The sequence below is a fragment of the Geotrypetes seraphini genome, chromosome 1 (assembly GCF_902459505.1).
Source record: "Geotrypetes seraphini chromosome 1, aGeoSer1.1, whole genome shotgun sequence".
NCBI lineage: Eukaryota > Metazoa > Chordata > Amphibia > Gymnophiona > Dermophiidae > Geotrypetes > Geotrypetes seraphini.
This window is the reverse complement of record NC_047084.1, coordinates 218,994,893-219,015,329: the sequence shown is the minus strand read 5'-3', so window position 1 is coordinate 219,015,329 and position 20,437 is coordinate 218,994,893. Positions and strand designations below refer to the sequence as shown.

The 20,437-nt window shown below is 41.8% G+C and overlaps 1 pseudogene; it reads left to right on the top strand.

Annotated features, from left to right (window-relative positions):
• The first annotated feature begins 800 nt into the window (after window positions 1-800).
• Window positions 801-16,944, top strand: LOC117366943 (annotated as a pseudogene).
• Window positions 16,945-20,437: the final 3,493 nt, after the last annotated feature.

Genomic DNA, 20,437 nt, shown 5'->3' with positions numbered 1-20,437 from the left:
ATTCAATAAATTAAATAAATTATAAAGTGCATGTTACTTAACTTGGGTGGTTAGCCAGGAGGGATAAAGTCGCCAACATGTTTCACCCTGCTGGGGTTTCCTCAGGGCACAATCCCTCAGTACTATATGCTATTCACGACGTGGCCACCCGATATGTGATCTAAAGATCTCTGAGGGCCTGAAATATCTACATTTCCATGACAAACCTATACTTGCATAGAAGGCATGTAGGGGAGGTTGAAATTACACCATCCCTTCAACTAAGATGTGTAATATGTGTAAACGTATATTATGGCAAAGAACATAAAAGCCTAAAAACAACAAACAGGCTGCAGATAATGTAAAAGATACAGGTGTTTATTAATGGAGAAAATGCAGTAAAATATACAACCTTATTACCAACCAAGGGACCCGACACGGTCCGTGTTTCAGATAGCACGCCTTCCTCAGGGATCCTAATGAATATAAACATAAATCCTAAGATAATATTGTGAGTGCTAGGAAGCAAAACAAAATGATGTGACAGTGGTGATTTATGCAGAAGCATGTGAATGTGAGATGGTGTTGAACCATATAGATAATGTGCAGTGACTCTAAATTTGGTTGAAATATATGGTGATATGGTGTAGCAATATTGGGCATGCGAAAACATCTCATGGACTAAGTGACACTGAATAAAAAGTAAAAAGACGAAGGGATATCAACATTAAAATACGCCACCAGCTAAAGAAAGCAAAGTGGAAGGAAGTAATAAAAGTGAGAAATGAAAAATAAGAAATGATGCTAAGAAAAAATACAACATGAAAAATGCAAAGAATCAAAATACAACGCAGAAGGTAACCGAGCAAATGGTAATACACCATAATAACCTCATGATAAGACCTAGTGGGGATGTGAATGAGATACTGACATATGAATAAAACTGGAAAAGACATACCATATGAGACAAAGAACATAAAAACATAAGAATAGCCAAACTGGCTCAGACCAATGATCCATCTAGTCTAGTATCTTGTTTCCACATTAGTCAATTCATGTCACAAGTTCAGTTCAGTTTATTTGATATACTGGAAATATAAAAATAAAATGTAAAATCTATGTGGTTTACAATAAAAGTATAAAAGAAGGGGGCATACAAACAAAATTGCAAGAGACAAAAACAATACAAGGTTAACAGAAACTAATATGTGAAAATTACAATAACTTTGAGGACATAAGGATAAGGGTAGGTGTAATTTTAGTAGGCATTCCATCAGGGGAAAGGAACAGCTAGTTGTTAAAGGCTTGTGCAAAATAATGGGCTTTTAATTGGCCTTTGAATCTTGAAAAAGAACTTTCAGTACAGAGATAAAAAGGGAGAGAGTTCCAGAAGGTTGGGGCCATAACTGAGAAGGATGAATTTCTGTGACTGTCAAGAAATAACTGTCAGAGGGAAGGAACTGTTAACAGATGCTGCTGGGAGGAACACTGAACCAAAAGATTAAACAAGAAAAAGGGAGACTAGATGACTGAATCTGAAAGGAAAGACTATTGTACTTGAAGGGAATACAAGAAGCAACTCGGAGAATATGTTCAGCTTTTCAAGGATGGAGTGGCCCAGTGGTTAGGGTTGTAGACTCAGGACCCTGAGGATGCAGGTTCAAATCCAGCACTATTCCTTGTGGCCCTGGGCAGGTGACATAACACTCAATTGCCCCAAATACATTAGTTTGATTGTGAGCCCACCACGGCAGATAGGGAGAAATACTTCAGTACCTGAATGTAAACCACCTAGGTTATAAGTAGTATAAAAATCAAATTTTGAGCAGTGTTAAAGGAGTTTTACTGCAATATTATGTACTAACTGTAATCAATGAAGCTGATAAGAATGGAATTGTAATAATTAAGTTTAGAGAAAACCAGAGAATGTAACAAAATGCAGGGAGCAAATATGAAGAAGTGAATAGATAAGAACATAAGAATAACCTCACTGGGTCAGACCAATGGTCCATCAAGCCCAGTAGCCCGTTCTCATGGTGGCCAATCCAGGTCATTAGTACCTGGCCAAAACCCAAGGAGTAGCAATATTCTATGCTACCGATACAGAGCAAGCAGTGGCTTCCCCCATGTCTTTCTCAATAACCGACTATGGACTTTTCCTCCAGGAACTTGTCCAAACCTTTCTTAAAACCGCTCTTACCACATCCTCTGGCAACACATTCCAGAGCTTAACTATTCTCTGAGTGAAAAAAAATTTCCTCCTATTAGTTTTAAAAGTATTACTGTGTAACTTCATTAAGTGTCCCCTAGTCTTTGTAATTTTTGATGGAGTGAAAAATCGATCCACAAGCACCCATTGGGGAGGGGGGGTCTGGGTGTATGTGTGAGATTCTGGATGGCCGAGGTATCCCTCCTGCCTCTCTTGTTTTTGCAGCCATCATCAGGACAGGGGTCCAGCACAACTTTTTTTTTAAATGGAAATAGATATTGTGCATCTATAAACATACATACAAAACCTGTGCCCATTAAAAAGAAAAAAAAAAAGTCTTCCTTCCCTGAACAGCTGAACGGCAGGAGGCTGCTTCAGGGCTTCCCCTGCCACTCTGCTGTGTGGGCTTCCCCTGCCAGCTCTGCACATGTGAGCTTTTCCAGTGACTAGTGGGGTGGGAATACAGCATACCTCTGTGAAACTAATTTGCTTGCAAAGTCGGTCGTACATTGATCACTGTTTTAAAATCGGCCCACAGCAACCCACTCAGCTAGAGCAACCATTTTTAGTGCATCTCAACCTCAGTCTGCTCTACTGGCTTTTATCTGCCATCTGTTTGTATGTAGATAAAACTGGAGTCTCTACCCACCTATTTTTAGGAACCCCCACCCTCAGAGCCCCATTGGACAGTTCTTCTTAGATTCTTGGCCAATACAGTCCCCTTCAGATATAGCCTTAACTTCTTTCAAATTCTTTGGGAAACAGTCTCTCTGCCGGGATGAGGAATTCATGCTGTCAACCACATTTCAACCCTGATTCCCAATGTCTTAGTAAAGCATATGTCAAGACAAGGCTGAATAATAAAGTTTGCCACATCTTGAAATATTTACATTAAAACCTGTACAAACTCTTTTGAGTATCTGAACTAAAGCCATGTGGATTCAAAATAAAACAAATTCCATCAGAGCTGAGGCCAGGTAAATCCAATTAGCTTGACAGAAATATTGATTTTGATAGTGTGAATTAGATTACAGCAGAATCAGAAAACTGAGCAAAAATCAAACTGAAACAATCATTAGATTCAAATAAATATCCAGGGTGGGCCATGACTTGTTTAAGCATCTTTAATTACAAAGGCATGAATTCTTTTGAATGCTGTTCCTATTGTATGCATAAAATATGTAAATTGCTAAAATATTAAAGAAAGAATTGGTTAGACAATTTCTTTTAACTTTTACATAAAGTTGATTCGCTTGTCATTTATATCCTAACCATGAGTTCATGATTTGCTTATTGTTTTTTTTCACTTGTATTTTCCAACAGTAAATTTGAATTCCAGTTCACAAAGGAATGAAACTGTGTCTTGTCACCCATCGCTTATATAGCAGGCTGTCAAAATGCTGTGTCATTGTAGTTACAGACAGAACATTCTGGCCCCTGCTCCCAAAATCAGATCTCAATCAACGATCAACAGTAGGTGGCACACTCAGGGATTAAGACTCAAAAGAATTCAAATAGGGATTTTGAAGGGAAATATGAGGGAAAAGGTGTGGTGGCTGTGTCAAGGTAATATGTAGAAATAAAACAAAAACATAAAGGAAAAAAATAACACCTTTTTCATTGGACTAACATAATGTCATTTACGTTAGATAGATTGTGAGCCTGCCAAGACAGATAAAATGCTTGAGTACCTAATTGTAAACTGCTTAGATAATAGGCAGTATATAAATACCTAAAATAAATGCATTTCTCTCTCATAGGGGAGTGTGTGGTGCAGTGGTTAGAGCCACAGCCCCACCACCCTGGGGTTGTGGGTTCAAATCCCACACTGCTCCTTGTGACCCTGGGCAAGTCACTTAATCCCCCAGTGCCCCAGGTACATTAGATAGAGTGGGAGTCCATCAGGACAGATAGGGAAAAATTCTTGAGTACCTGAATAATTTGTAAACCGCATAGAATGCCAGAGGGAGGAGCCTAAGGCTACTGAGCCGATTCCGGTTAGCCCAGGCACCTCAGGCCCCACCTGTGGGCGGGGTTTGAGCCACCTCGGCCAATCCGTTAGCCTAAATGCTGTTTGCTATATCCTATTTGGATGCATCAATGTAAGCTGTCTTTTGTTTATTACTATTAAACATATATTACTATTAAACATTTATTTATTAATCCGATTGTCATGTATAACAGACATATCAAGACAACATCGTTAATCATCCTTGTTATAATAAAGCAATTGGGTTGTCGGTGTGAGGTCATTTAAATACATTGGAGGTGCTAGCAGCGGCCTCTTCACTGCGAGCCATTCAGTGCGGCTCACCACGCTACAAACTGCTAGCGCAGTTTGATAGAACAGGCCCCTAGTGATGCCTAAGTAGAGGCGCCCTCCTATGCCTAATGGTGCCTACCGACACTTATCTGAAAAAGTAGGCATGCACAGGGGCAGAGAATTGGTGTGGTCGATTTTGGCATCATTAGGTGTCCAATTTAGGTGCCATTAAATTAGGCCAGTGAAAACCTCATTTCTGCCCCGCCTCTTCCCACGCCTCCCCTCATCATGCACACTCCCCCTTCCCCGTACCTCTAGTTGCTCACTGCCCACGATCAACAACTTCAACAGTACGCCGGCTCTCCCGCTGACATCACTTCCAGGTGCCACGCATCGGAAGTGGCGTCAGAGGTAGATCCGACGGGGTCGCGAGGAGCACGTTGAAGTTGTTGCTCGTAGTGGTGAACAGCTAGAGATACGGGGGAAGGGAAGGGGGGTGTGCGTGGGAGGGGGAGCAGGGAAGGAGCGGGAGGCAGAGATGAGGGCAAGGGTTGGGCGCCTCTCATCCTCGCTACACCACCACACCTGTATAAACAATTGTTTATCAACTAAAGATATAACAAAAGAAAAAGAGACCGATATATTCATAATCAAATTCCCAGAAGGGTTAAAATGAAAACCAAAATAGCAAACTTAATTCAAAATAAAAACAACCAAAACAGTTAGGGCCTCTTTTACGAAGTGGTAATGGCCCCGAAGCCCATAGAGATTTAAAGGGCTTCGAGGCTGTTGCTGTGCGGCTTTGTAAAAGAGGGGGTTAAAGTAAATTAGAAATAAAGTAAGATAAAACTCTATTAGATTAAACTACCCGCATTTCAAACAGTATAGTTCCATGTAGAGTTGTCCTAACTTCATGAGATAGATATCTGTGCCCCTATATTGAATCATATCCCGTCTGACACTTTGCAATGTTCACAAATATTTGCTGCTGTATATTCTCAAAATTACGGTCAAACACACATTTTTTGTTTGACTAAATTATTAATGCATTCCTCTGCTGATGAGTACTCTGCCAGCGAGCTAAGAGTGAATTTTCAGGTCACTGAAGAGCGTTTAATTGTCTTTTGTAGCAAAGAATCAGCCAGCACTGGATATTGGATGAGTAGTTAGGAACAACAAAGGCTGCTTCCAAAAGGAACACATTTAGAGCAAAATACCTAGGAAAAAAAAAATATCACCAAGCATGTCTTAAAAACAAATCATAATATTTATATGCCATTAAGAAAGACAATAGAACATCACACATCACCCAGACTGCACCTTTTGAACCAGTGAAACAGAGACCACAAATAAAAGTCTCAGTTGTACTCATTAGTTTTCAAATGTAACTTTTATTTCCTTGTGGTAATTCTAATACATGTACTGTATATTATGTGCTGCAAATGAAGAATGCTCATTATAGCCACAGGTTGAGGGGTGGTAGACTCAAGAACAATGTAAGCAAATTCTTCTTTACAGAGAGGGTGGTAGATGCCTGGAATGCGCTCTCGAGAGAGGAGGTGGAGATGAAAACGGTGACGAAGTTCAAAAAAGTGTGGGATGAACACAGAGGATCTAGAATCAGAAAATAATAGCAAATATTGACGAACTAAAGCAGACTTGCATGATCTGTGTATGTATAGGGTCGTTTGGTGGAGGATGGGCTGGGGAGGGCTTCAATGGCTGGGAGGGTGTAGATCAGGGGTGCCCAACGCGTCGATCGCGATCGACCGGTAGCTCAGGAAGGCAACGTGAGTCAATCGCAGAGTCCATCCCGGGCTCTGTGATAGACTCGTGTTGCCGTCCCGATCTACCGGGCCTATCAGCCTTCCTCTCCCCGACGTCAAAGAAGCCGACGCCGGGCATTAGGCTGTTTTTGTCATTTCGGGGGGGGGGGGCGTGGCGGCGGCAGCAGCAACAGCCTGAAAAAGAAATCATCCTGGGCCGGGTTGGTGTCATACTCCGGAACTTCTACCTCTTCCAGCAGCCCTCTCCCTTCTACCGGCCACACCCCCTGCTCCGCGGCTCTCTTCGGCAACTCAGCAGCAGCGATCGACACAAGCTTCTGACGTCGGGGCCTACCCTCTGCAAGTCCCGCTTGTTTCAACTTCCTTTTTCCACAAAGGCGGGACTCGTAGAGGGAAGGCCTCGATGTCAGCAGCTTGTCTTGATCACCGCTGCTGACGAGTTGCTTAAGAGAGCCGCGGAGCAGGGAGATTTTGCCAGGTGCAGGTAGAAGGGAGAGGGCCAGATGCAGGACTCGTGGGTGAGGGAGCAAAAGAGAGAGAGAAAGAGAGAGGGGAGGGAAACAAAAGGAAATATTTCATACTGGGCTGGGCCGGAGTGGAGGGAGGGTGGAAAGATTCTGGCTACAGGGTGCATTAACAAAGGAAAAGGGGGGAAAGCTGAAAATGGAGATAGTGACACAAAGAAGAGAAATAGTAAGCAGGACCTACTGAATAAGAAGAACCCCTGCTATGCTTCTTTAACAAAGAGATGAGTACTTTTTTCAAAAATTTATTTATTAAATGAAGTACTATAATCGAAACTTATATGAAAAAATATAAAAAACATATAAAAAATTATGACCGATGAAGACTTCTGTGCTTGTAATCTGTGAATGAAACTCTCTCACAGTTAGCACCACTGAGGTCCTAAACGGGATAAACTGTATTTATATCTAAGGTCTCTTATTTTTAACTTTTCCCTTTTACTAAACCACAATAGCGTTTTTTAGCGCAGGGAGCCTATGAGCATTGAGAGCAGCACGAGGCATTCAGCGTAACTCTCTGTGATAAAACCTACTATTGTGGTTTAGTAAAAAGGGAGGGGGTGTATTTGTCTATTTTTGTATTTTGTTACTGAGGTGACATTGCATAGAGTCATCTGCCGTGACCTCTTTGAAAAAATCCAGAATATGAATAATTAACATTTTCTCTGCCTTTCAGTGTGCTTTGTGTTTTTTTAAAATTTTATTGTTGGTAGATCATTTTGACTTAGTCATTATAAAAGTAGCTCGCAAGCCCATAAAGTGTGGGCACCCCTGGTGTAGATGGACTGAAGTGAGCTTTGACGGAGACTTCAGTAGTTGAAACCTAAGAACAGTACCAGGCAGAGCTTTGGATTCTTGCCCAGAAATAGCTAAGAAGAAGAAGAAAAAAACAACAACTAACTGAATCAGGTTGGGCAGATTAAATGGACCATTTGGGTCTTTATCTGCCGTCATCTACTATGTTACTATGCTACAGATCTAGAGAGCATGATATTCAAAGCGATTTAAGCGATCAGGAATCTCTCCTGCCTGCTCAAGTCGCTTTCTGATGCCTAAGTAAAGATATTCAGCAGAACTAAACCAGAAAGTGTTGCAAAACACCCCACAGACTGCCCAACCAAAAAGTGGGCAGGTCATTCAAAGTAGTGGGCATTGGAAGATTGAGTGACACCCAGGGTCACAAGGAGCAGCACTGGGATTTGATCTTACAACCTTTGAATACAGAGGCAGGAGTTCTACCAGTGAATCATTCCATCTCCACCCAAGTGAGGTGCTGGAGATGGCACTAGGCAGGAGCCTGAGGTTATGTGGGAGCTGGTAGTATTCAGTGCCAGCACCCACATAGCTAAGTGGCCGTTCTGTGAAGTTGCAGTGGTTTCATTAGCGCATCTGTAACAATCATGTCCTTCTCTCACAGGTTTCTCAGAAGCTAGTAACTCACATCAATGTGCTTGGTGCAAGGATTCACCTTCTCATTTTCTTCAGCAGAGTTATAAGTTTGTGTATACTAGCTCAAATGTTACCATGCAATTGACTGAGCCAAAGGGTTTCTAGTACAGTCGACTCTGCTTAAGTGCATGCCCCTCGGACTGGGTCACCACATGCACTTAAATGGAGTGTGCGCTTAATAGGAGTGGGGGGGAGGGGAGGGGGAGGCTGTAGCTAAGCCGGCTCAGTTTAAATATGGCATGTGAGCTGCTGGAGCCTAAGTACAGGAAAGCTATGCCCCACAGCTTGAGTGGAAGCAGAGCACTCACTTTCCAAGCTGTCCCAGTGCTTAAGTTGCTGTGTGAAGCCTAGCCATTCCCAGTCAGAACGCGATTGCATTTAACCAGAGTGAACATAACGTGAAAGAATAGAGGTTGGACTTATGACATCAGTGCACAAAAGCGGATTGTGTGCTTATCCGAATTGCAAATATCCAGAATTTATGTCCATTGACTTTAATGTAAAAAAAATGGGACCATAGTGGTAGGGTGCAGATAACCGAAGCGTGTGCTTAACCAATGTGCACTTAGGTGGAGTCAACTGTAGATGAGAATGCCACTGTTGATGGCTTCTTGCTAGCCCAACTCCAAACTTGAAGAGGTGGTTTTTCATATTACCTATCCAGTCTGCATCCATGCAGCTGATCATTTTCTAGGTTCTAGATCAGTGATAGCTTTAGCTTTTTGTGAATCATGGCCTTCAGCTATTGCAAGATTCCTTTTTGCAGAGTTCAGTCATATCAAGTTGGTACTTCAAATTTACTGCACAGCATTCCAACTGTAGTTGTGATCATCCAACTGCAGACTGGCTATTATGATTAACACATTCCATCTGCAGTTGTCAATTGTCTTTTGACATGAACTGTTATCTGGCAACAAATTATCTTTGCTGTTACCCTTTAAGTAGTTCAGCCTCTTGAAGGTTCATACAACTTTTGCATCTCCATTCAGAATTCAAAAAGAAAAGAAATCAAAACCCTACTTTTCAAAAAATTTATCCAGAAATTTTAACCCATCCCTTCTCCCTCCTCCTAGATAAATTGTCCCCCAAAACCTCCACTTAAATAATCTCTTCCTCCCCAAAACACCAACCAAGTATTGAAATGTAACGAAATGATCCCTGAAATGTAACGTAATCTTATTTGTACTCTAACTGTAATCTATTTGTTATATCACACAGTAACGTACAGTCAATTTAATATCCAATTTGCAAGTTCTTCCAGAATTAATCCAGGTACCTCTCCTCCCTTGCAAACAAAAAACAAAACAAAAAAACCCCCAAAACTGTTGTAACTTCACTGGAAATGTCCAATTAGCTCTTTTGTAATCCGCCTTGAACTGCAAGGTATAGACGGAATAGAAGTCCCTAATGTAATGTAATGTAAATAGTATTTTACTTATCTTGCTATTTTGATTCACCATGAAACACTGGGTTTTTAGCACAGTAGGCAGTAGTATGGACCTGCGGTACTCTCTAACACACTGTAAAACCAATGTTAGCTTATTAACGCAGCATAGTAAAAAGGGCCCCTTAGATTGTATGCAAGGGGCGGCAAAGTAAAAAAAAAAAAAAAGCAGAGCCCAACTAAACCACCTACCCCAATCCAGTGGCAGGAGAAAGGAGTGTGGTACAGTGGTTAGGGCTACAGCTGTAGTACCCTTAGATTATGGGTTCAAACCCTGAACTATTCCTTGCGACCCAGGGCAAGTCACTTAATCCTCCACTGTCCCAGGTACATTAGATAGATTGTGAGCCCACAGGGGCAGATAGGAAAAACGCTTGAGTACCTCTATGTAAACCACTTTGAATGTGGTTGTGTAGCTGCAAAAAGTCCCTATCCCTTAAATTCCTTCCTCCATTCACAGATCACAGCAGCAAACAACCTTATCACAGGAAAATCCTCCTGAACAAATCTGATTGGTTTCTTTAATTAGGTGACCAGAGAAAAGGATATGCACTAGATATAATCCACATAGATTTCAGGAAAGTCTTTGAAACAGAGACTCATGAATAAGTTGAGTTGACTGAATTTAGGATCCAAAGTGGTGCACTGGATTAGAAACTAGTTGACCAGCAGGTGGCAGATAGTGGTGGTGAATGGAATTCATTTGGAGGAAAGGAAGGTAAGTAGAGGAGTGCCTGTGGGATCAGTGCTGGGGCCAATTCTATTTAATATATTTGTGATAGAAGGGAAAGTCTGCCTTTGTGTAGAAGACACGAAGATTATCAACAGAGCGAACAACCCGGAAGGATTAGAAAACATAAGAAGAGATCTCCAAAAAATTGTTCCATCCCTTCCTCCCTCCCAAGCGAAACATCCATGATTGCAACTCCACTGCACCCTACTGCAACACCAGCTAGTGCTTCTTCCCTGCCTCCCAAGCAAGAGTAATGCCCACACCACCACCCATGCCCCAACCCCCACCGGAATGTCAGATAATGCTTCCTCCTTCATTCCCAAGCAAGAGTAACATCTGTACTCCAACCCCCACCAGAGTATCAGCTACTTCTCCCTCCTAAGAAAGAGAAGCACCCAACCCACACCCATAACTGCTGGGAGCATTGTGAGACCGCAGCCAGAAGTCCAGGCAGCCATTTTTATTGCGGAGGAAGAATGGGCAGGAGCGAGTGGGAATCGCTCCTGCTCTAATGCACCGCTAGACCACCAGGAGATTGTGGTAGGCATGGGGGAATGTCAGTCTCGCTTGCTAGGGAGGGAAGGAGCGCTAGCTGATGTTCTGATGGTGCACAGACAGGGGTGCAAGTGTTCCTTTGGCTTGGGAGGAAGCAGTAGCTGATGTTTTGGTGGGGTTGGGGCATGGGCAGGGATGCAGGCGTTACTCTTGTTTGGGAGGGAGGGAGCACTAGCTGACGTTCCAGTGGTGGCATGGGCGGGAGTGCGGGCATGTGCTGATCGTGGCAGCAAAAGTCTGCCTGTTCAGAGGGGTTGCTACAAGAAGAAGGAAGAAGACTCTAATATAAACTGAGACCCCCATTTTTGGACCAATTTTTTTGGTCCAAAAATCTCGGTTTATGTCAAGTATATATGGTACTAGGTATGAAACTTGTTCTAAGAATCAGAGCAATCCACCCTTACAATCTTAGAGCGGTGTTTCAGTTAAAGAATAAGGCAAAGGACAATACATCTATCAATGTTTGGCAAGCAAAACAGCAACAAAAACATCCACAACCTTCACCCTTCCCTCCACTGAATGATTGTGCTGTTAGCACAATAAAAACATTAAACTCTGCCAAAGCTTTGCCTAGAAAAGAGTCAAGAAAATAAGCAGAAACCCTGAGCTGATGGTAGTGGATTCTTAGAACATTTACCATGCACAATCAAAAGTGGTAAATATCAGTCACTGCTACTAATTAGCCACAGATAATGAGTCAGCACTGGTGACCAGCTACTTTTAAAATGCCAGTTTTTCCAGCATAAAAAGCCTAATTGACTGCCTGAGTGAAGCAATATGGGGAATACACACCTTTATAATGGCCATTACTTTTAGAAACATATCCACGTGTGAATAGCAGCATTTGCAAATATACATACAACTACTGATTTCAGAGAGTTATTATTTACACAAACAATTGGCCCAAAAATGGGGGTCTCGGTTTATATTTGGGCCTGCGCCCAGTGCCCACCCACCCCCTCCTGGATTTGTCACAGGCCTCTGCTGGGCCACCAGGCTCTGCACCCTGTCCCCCCTCCCTGCACTGTTCATTGTACGTCCTCTTTGCCGCGTACCTGGAATCCCTGGTGGTTCAGAGGTGTATCGGGCAGGAGCGAGCTTTCCACACTCCGGTCCTCCAGCCCGGCTGCTAAACTGGTTGCTGCCTCAAGTCCTGGCTTCAGCTGTACCGAGCAGGAGTGCACTTTGGCGGTGCTGCTCGGCTTCCTGAATGGCTGTTGTGAGTCTTGTGAGAATTTGCGGGAGCCATTCAGGAAGTCGCTCAACACCACGCAACAGCGCCAAAGCTTGCTTCTGCTCAATATAGCTGAAGTCAGAATTCAGCAGCAACTGGTTTAGCAGTGGGGCAGGAGGGCAGGAGCGTGGAAAGCTCACTTCTGCCCCCTACACCTCTGGACCACCAGGAATTCCAGGTACGCCATCGAATCACATTTAAAATATTACTTATAGTTTTCAAAACTTTAACATATAAGGAGCCACAGTTCATTACCAGGATGCTTATTCCATACAATGCTTCCCGGACTCTCCGGTCAACCACTAATAACCTATTAACAGTTCCATCCTTGAAAATAATTGGAACCAGAAGACAGGATATGTTTTCAGTTACAGCCCCTCTTCTTTGGAACTCCATACCTCAATTTATAAGAGATGAAAAAGACCTTGTTTCCTTTAAAAGATCTTTAAAAACTTACCTTTTCAAAAATGCGTTTAATCTATGATTCTCCGATCTAAAAAATGTTTAACTACCAGACTTATTATTTTAAATCTTTACCTCCCCTTGTGTTATCTTCCCCTCTATGTTTTTCAATTCTTGCAAAGAAATTGTAACTTTTTCCCCTTCCCCTCCCGACTCATGTACTGTCCTATTTAGTTTGTCTAATTTATGTTATTGTATTTGTTGCCCTTTTTTTTGAATTGTACATCGCTTAGGAAATTAAATAAGCGATTTATCAAGCATTAATAAAACTTGAAACTTGAGAGGATGTAAAATGGACAGGGCAGGGAGGAGGGGACAGGGGGCAGAGCCTGACAGGGGAGGGAGGGGGTGCTGGGTACAGATCCGGGCAGGGCACTTGAATAATAAGCCACCCGACTTATATTCAAGTCAACCATTTTTCCTACTTTTTGGGGGGGAAAATGGGGGTCTCGACATATTCATGTCGACTTATATTCGAGTATATACAGTATCTTATCCCACATACTGATTCTCATTAGCCGTGTATGTTAGCGTAATCCTCTTTAATCGCTTAACGAGCTGAGTGTGTTCTTTCCTTGCGATGATGGTTTTTTATTTTTACGTTAATCTTTGGAGCTTTTATCACATTTAGTTAGTTCAAGGCATCCTTTTCAGTGTCTCTTTAGTTTTCACGTTTTTATATACCCATCATCCATTATGTTTTAAAGTACAAGAATTTTTCATCACAACCTTTACCATGTGAGATACGATATGGTTTTAATTGTGTAGCCTCTTAAGCCTTTTGCTTATATCAAGTCTACATTTCCCTCTGTTTTTATCCAATATGAGTTCATATTAACTAACTAACTAAAACTTAGTTTTATAGACCAGGTCATCAACTAAAATGAGCTCGACAAGGTTAACAGTAATGTAATACATAATGCATAAACTTGACAAGGAAAAGTAGACTAGAATAGTTAGTTTCCAAACTGTTTAGCAAACAAAAAGGTTTTCAGAGCTTTCCAGAATAAAACAATATAAGCGGTAAAGCATTCCAGATTTCGGTTAATTTAAAAGCAAAAGAATGACTAAATCTCTTGAAGGTTCTTGTTTTAACACTGAGAGAGGAAAATGTAAGTTTTAATATTTGAGAACTTCTGGCAAGATGAGACCTATGCACATTCCAGTCTAAAGGAATCAAAGTGATGAAAATGCCAAATAAGATCTTAAATGCAATACAAATGCACTTGGATTGAATTCTGAGATACACTGGGAGCCAATGTAATTCCTTGACCAGAGGGGTCACGTGATTGAACTTACTCTTACTGAAAATAAGCTTAACTGCAGTATTCTGTATTAGTTGAAGTCTCTGCAGACTAGCCTTTGAAAAGCCCAAATACATTGAGTTACGATAACCCAACCTTGACAAAATAATTATACTTAATTTGATTGTGTTTGGATTGCTTTGTTTCCAATAATGGTTGCGTCAGAGGAGAAGCTTCCGCCCACAACACAAGCGACTTCACAAACACTCTGGAGGCTTTCAACAAGCTACTCAAACCTTAAAACGCGCCGCGAAGGTATGGGGGAGGGAGGGAGATGCACAGACCGCGCGAGGGATGCCAAAGGGCAGTGAGATGGCGAGAGGGAAGGGTGGATGCTACGGGGACAAGGCGGTGAAGTGGATGGGGACGGGGGCAGGGCGATGAAGGGGATGGCGGTGCGGTGAAGGGGATGGCGGGGCAGGGCAGTGAAGGGGATGGCGGTCCAGTGACGGGGCAGTGACGGAGACAAAGTTTGGAGTTCATGTACAAGTAAATTGGGGGGTGACTAAAGGGGCGCTCGAGGGCATAATGATGCCATGGGTCATGATACAGTGAATCGGCAAGGGTTTGCCAAGAATATATGAGCTAGTTTCATCACCAAATAGCTTATTGGGGGTTTGGAACAGCTGCATTGTAAATGTTACTGAAGTTGATTATGATTTGTTGACTATGTTAACAGATTGTTGAAATAAAGCTGTGGCCAAACTTTATGCCACAATTCTGGAATATTAGGATAAGAGTTGAAAGTAGCAGTGACAGGGTGTGAATGCAAATGTTAGGGAATTACTGCAGGGTGCCTGAGCATGTCCCACAGTAAGCCCTTTTAAGCCACAGTAAGCACACTTTAGTGCTTTTTTTTAAAACTGTAAATTGCCTTGAATTGCATTACAACCAAGGCAGTATATCAAGTTTAATAAATGATAAACGATACTGCAGCTTAGTAAAAGGACCCCTAAGGAACTTATTCTTCTTAATCCGTCATTCTTTATTTCCATGTTCAAAATTAAAAGAAGTTGAAATTGTTTGCCTCACTACTTAACTGGCAGCACTTGCACGTGCTAGTATAATGTGAAATATAATATAAATATATGTTAATTTGGGGAATGACTGCACTATTAAACTGCACTATAACCCAGCACTGTATATTATTTCAGGACAATATATTTAGAACATTAAGGAAGAACTAGGCTCTTATTTTTACATATTTACAAGATTATGCAGGCAATGCAGTGATTTTAGCTATCAATTTAGGGATTTTATACAAGAAGAATGTGCCATCTGATAAAATAGTGTTACAGACAGACTGACTAATTATGCTTAGAGGAATGTATCTCACTCTGATAATGGAGGTCTTATGTCTGCAGATGTTTGCTTGAGGAGATGATGGTTCCTTGCTGGTAGAAAAGTTCTCTAGTTACAGAATGGCTGAGAGTGGAACATGGAGATTTAGGGCTCCTTTTACGAAGCCGCAGTAAGGCTCTTAATCACGCGCTACCCCCGCGCTAGCCGGAAAACTACTACCTGCTAAAGAAGAGGTGGTAGCAGCTAGCATGGCCGGTGGTTTAGCGCGCTATTACGTGCGTTAAATCACTACTGTGCCTTCGTAAAAGGAGCCCTTAGATGCAAAGAAGATATCCAACAATGTGTGTTGCAGGTCCATTGGTGATCCAAAAACAGAAGAAGGAGCTTAAGTGAATCTTCCCTTTTATAGACTATAGGAGCTGGAAGTTACATGATATGTAGCAGTCCAATCATAATTCAGGAAAGTTCAAAATTGGCTTGTGTTCTGGGTCTTGGTGATGTCATATGATTTGGCTGATCACATGCTTCCTAGCTAGACAGAGCCCTAATTGCTACTACATGTATATTTTTTCTGGTTTGTTTTAAATCTACTACTTAGCTTAATCGCATGCCCCTGGTCCTAATATTTTTGAAAAGAGTACACAAGCGATTCACATCTACTCTTTCCACTCCACTCAGCATTTTATAAACCTCTATCATATCATGCCTGAGCTGTCTCTTCTCCAAGCTGAAGACCCCTAGCCACTTTAGCCTTTCCTCATAGGGAAGCTGTCCCATCCCTTTTATCATTTTGCTCTTCTCTGAACCTTTTCTAATTCCACTATATTTATTTTGAGATACATTAACCAGAATTCCATACAGTATTTGAAGTGCTGCCATACCATAGAGTGAAACTAGGACATTATAAAAATTTTATCTTTGTTTCCCATTCCTTTCCTGATAATTCCTAATATTCTATTTGCTTTCTTAGCCGCCACACATTAAGCTGAGGGTTTTAACATATTCTTGACAAGGGCCGCTTGACGCCATCAGCTTTGACATCAACATAATTGTGGCTGTTGTTTACAGGACTGACTGAGAGGCCTTTCGCCCTCCTCAGGTGGCTGCTGATATGGTCAGCCATAAGATCTTTGTGTCTGGGAAAAGTGGAGTAGGGAAGACCACAATGGTGACCAAGCTGGTTGGACTGGAGGTCCCCAGTGTACATCATGAAACTACAGGAATCCAGATAGCGACAGTCTACTGGACAGTGAAGCTGAAGAGCAACTCTCGAGTGCTTTTGTTCAAGTTCCAGTTCTGGCACTGTGGATAAGCTACTCTGAAGAAGTTTGATCACATCTTCCTACCTGTAAGGAGAAGGCAGATGCAGTTCCGATCGTCCTTTGATGATTTACCCAATCAGATCTCGCATGTCTTGGATGATTCTGAAAAGCTTGCCAGAATTGTGGTTGGCTCCAAATTTGAACAGTACACTATATGCACACTGATGTGACAGAGACTGAGTTCCAGCACACCTGGTACCTACCTACGTGTGCTACGGATTAAGAATGTGAATGGGTCTCGACTTGCTGATGGGCGAACTCTGGATGGCAGAGCAGGATTCACTGATGTGGCACATATACTGAACAGATTGGCAGAGCATCTTTGGCACCATGACCAGGTAGCAGCGGGTCTAGTCCCTACAGTCCAGATGTGCTGACATTGAAAGTTTCTCTTCTGAGAATACAGACTTCCTCACTGGGCAGCTGGTGGCAGGGGAATGTCATGTGCCACTGTGGGCAGTGCTGAAAGCAGGAAGTGGCTTTGGTGTATCTGAACTTCAAAACCATCGATCCAGGCTTCACGCTGATGAGCCAGATGTACAGCATTATTTCTGGATCATACCAAAAGATGCTGGAAAATCCAACAAGGTGAAAGCAGCTTGAGTAGTTTAGTTTTAATAACTGCATTGTAATAATACAGTATATATTGTAATATTGCATACACATGTAGCTGTCTTTAGTAACCAGAAATCTAAATTCCCTCCTAACTTTCTTTAGTTTGAACTTCATGCTTGGCCACTCCCTCTTATCACATGGGAAATGCTGGTAACTTTTCTTTCATTCAGTAGACGTTCATGGCCATGAACCCACTATATATAAAGACACACTGCAGACCTCACAGCATACCCTGAAGAAAGCCACAGCATGTTGACTGAATATCGGTTCATGCTACACAGACGCAGCGAGACCCGGAAACCTACTACAATCATGACACCAGCCACGGAAACCTAAGAGAACTTACTCGCTGTCTTTCAACCAGTTCTTTATCCATAATATTACATTACCTCCTATCCCATGACTTCCTAATTTCCTCAGAAGTCTTTCATGAGGCACTTTGTCAAGTGCCTTTTGAAAATCCAAATATCAACCAGCTCAACTTTATCCATGTGTTCATTAACCTCTTCAAAGAAATGCAGTAAATTGGTGAGGCAAGATTTCCCTTTACTAAATCCATGCTGGCTTTCTCTCATTAAACCATGCTTATGTATATGTTCTGTGATTTTGTTCTTTACGATAGTCTCTACCATTTTGCTCAGCACTGACGTCAAACTTACCGGTCTATAATCACCTCTGGAACCTTTTTTAAAAATTGGCGTGACATTAGTCGCCCTCTAGTCTTTTGGTACTGTGCTATGTCCTGACTTGGATGTCTTAATGCCTGTCTATAAGTTCAGTGTAAAATGGGGCTCAACCTCTCTCTAGAGAGAAAAAGAACCACATAATTCTTTAAAAAAATAAATGTTTTTGTTATATCCTATAACACCTCTAATACAAAAGGTCCTGATTGGCAAAAACAAATAATGTTACTGAACCTGGCCTTCAAGACATCTGCCACTGGTAGCACCCACTGCTTTGTTTCTACCCTAGGTACCAGTGTTTTGAAAGCTGACCCTACCTCCATCTTTTCTCCTCCTCTACTACTAATCATTTCTTTAGCACTAATAGACTTATACAGTACTGTAGACATTATATACAGGCTGTCCCTACTAGACTCACAATCTAAATTTTCTACTTGGGAGACTAGAGGGTTAAGTATCCTGCTAAAGTCACAAGGAGCTGTAATGAGAATTGTACCAAATTTGTCAGGATCAAAGTCTGCTGCAAAATTCATTAGGCTACTCTTCCTTTTGCCTTGAAATTCCTTCACATTCCTAATCCTAGCCTTTTTCACACCAGATGCATTCTGCTCACATGCATTCACTCACCTTCCTTTCACTCCCCACATTCAGCCTTTCTCTTTAGCAACAGATTCTTTCTTGGAGCTGGACAAGAAGCTTTTCCCGGACCAGGTCAGCCTGGGCCTTGGAGACAAAGCGTGAGTCTTACTCCAAGCCAAGACTAGGGTGTGTTGCAGCAACAAAATGTCTCCCTGGTGTTAGGGACAAGGATTAGATTAGTTTGTGATTATGTTAGACTAATGTATTGCAAACTGTGTGCTGCAACAGATTCCAGGTGTGCCCCAAGACGCCGGTAAGGAGGAGAGGCGCTGGCGCTAGCTGACTGCTTTCAGGATGTACCTCTCGCAGTGAGAGGCACACCCTGTAAGCAGTCAGTTGGAATTGATGATTCTCTTCCTTGCTGGTGCCTCTCTTCCTCTCCCCTCCTCCAGTATCCCCCATCGGCGAAGTGACAGGTTCAGGGTCATGGCCAGAGGGCCTCTGTACAGGTGTGGACATCGACATGATGATGTCATACATATGCATGACATCATCGCATCAAAATCCACGCACTTCCGGAGGCTTTCCGGCTGGGGCACCCGGTTTAGTGTGCTGCTGCGCCAAAAGGTTTGTGGGACACTGTGTTAGACACCCAAAAGTCAACAGAAATTGAACCAAATTTTAAAAATCATTATAATGATGCAAGCAGTTGCTTTCTGTACTTTATATAATGTGGATGCAATTCAGTGAGAGTAGAATAATTGATTTATCATGAATTTCTCCACAAGTCCAGCTGGTGACCAAGTTATCACTATTTGTCAGCTTTCAGAGTTCCTTCTGGAATCTCATTTCACCTTTCAATATGCATCAACAAGCCTTCATTCACACAAATGTGGTCTTGCTTGCAGTCGATACCTTGCTTTATAAATGAATCATAGAAATCGCACTGAGTTGCATGAGCTATCATAGGAAGAAAGCATGCAAAGTACATCAATATGCATTTTTATGATTAGAGACCACCATCCACAGTGTTTGAAGATTGACAATAAAGTAATGGCTTGCTAGTACCTAAACTAGAATAATCCATTTGTCATATTTTAATATTTTACATTATTCAAGAAAATATTCACACACATGGTGTTAGTAGTAAATACAAGAAACTGTTCATAACTGCTACGGTAATCTATTTCTGACATGAATGCAACAATCTGCCCGGACTTATTTGTGAGATAAATTTCAGAAAAGTGGAGCATACATCAATTTCTCCTCAAACAATACACTTTAGCAGATAACTACAGACACAGAACCCATAAATATGCACCCCAAGTAACATTCAATAATAGGGAATGCGATATGGCATAACAAATGTTACTGAAACCTTTCTTACCTCCACAAATTGTGCTGAATTTGCAACTGGTACAATACAAATAAACTGCTTGTTTTTCTGAAAATCAATCCCTTTATGTAAATTCTACAAGCACCAAAATTCTCTGTACTATCTTTTCTTTTATGCTAAAAAATATCTTCCTTGACATAGAAGCCAACTTTTCAAAATGAATAGAAATTAACCCTTGGACACATTCAAAGAGTTTGCTCAATATTGGGGGATGCTCAACCATCCATAGCTCTCACATAGCTTGCTCCTATGTTCCCTAAAAAGACTCAGTTAGATCATAAGAACATAACAATAGTTTTACTGGATCAGACTAATGGTCCATCTAGCCCAGTATCCTGTCTACACGGAGGCCAATCCAAGTCACAAGTACCTGGCAAAAACCAAAATAGTAGCAGCATTCCATGCCACTGATCCAGGGCAAGCAGTGGCTTCTCCCATGTCTATCCTGTCTACACGGAAGCTGAAGGGACACATATCAGTATCATGTACCTTGGTAGTTTTCCTTAGGCATATGTTGTTTAAAGCTGTAAATCCAGACTCTGTTTGCCTTCTCTTGCTGAAAAATAGTACAAGGACATTTATGTTTGAAAATATATG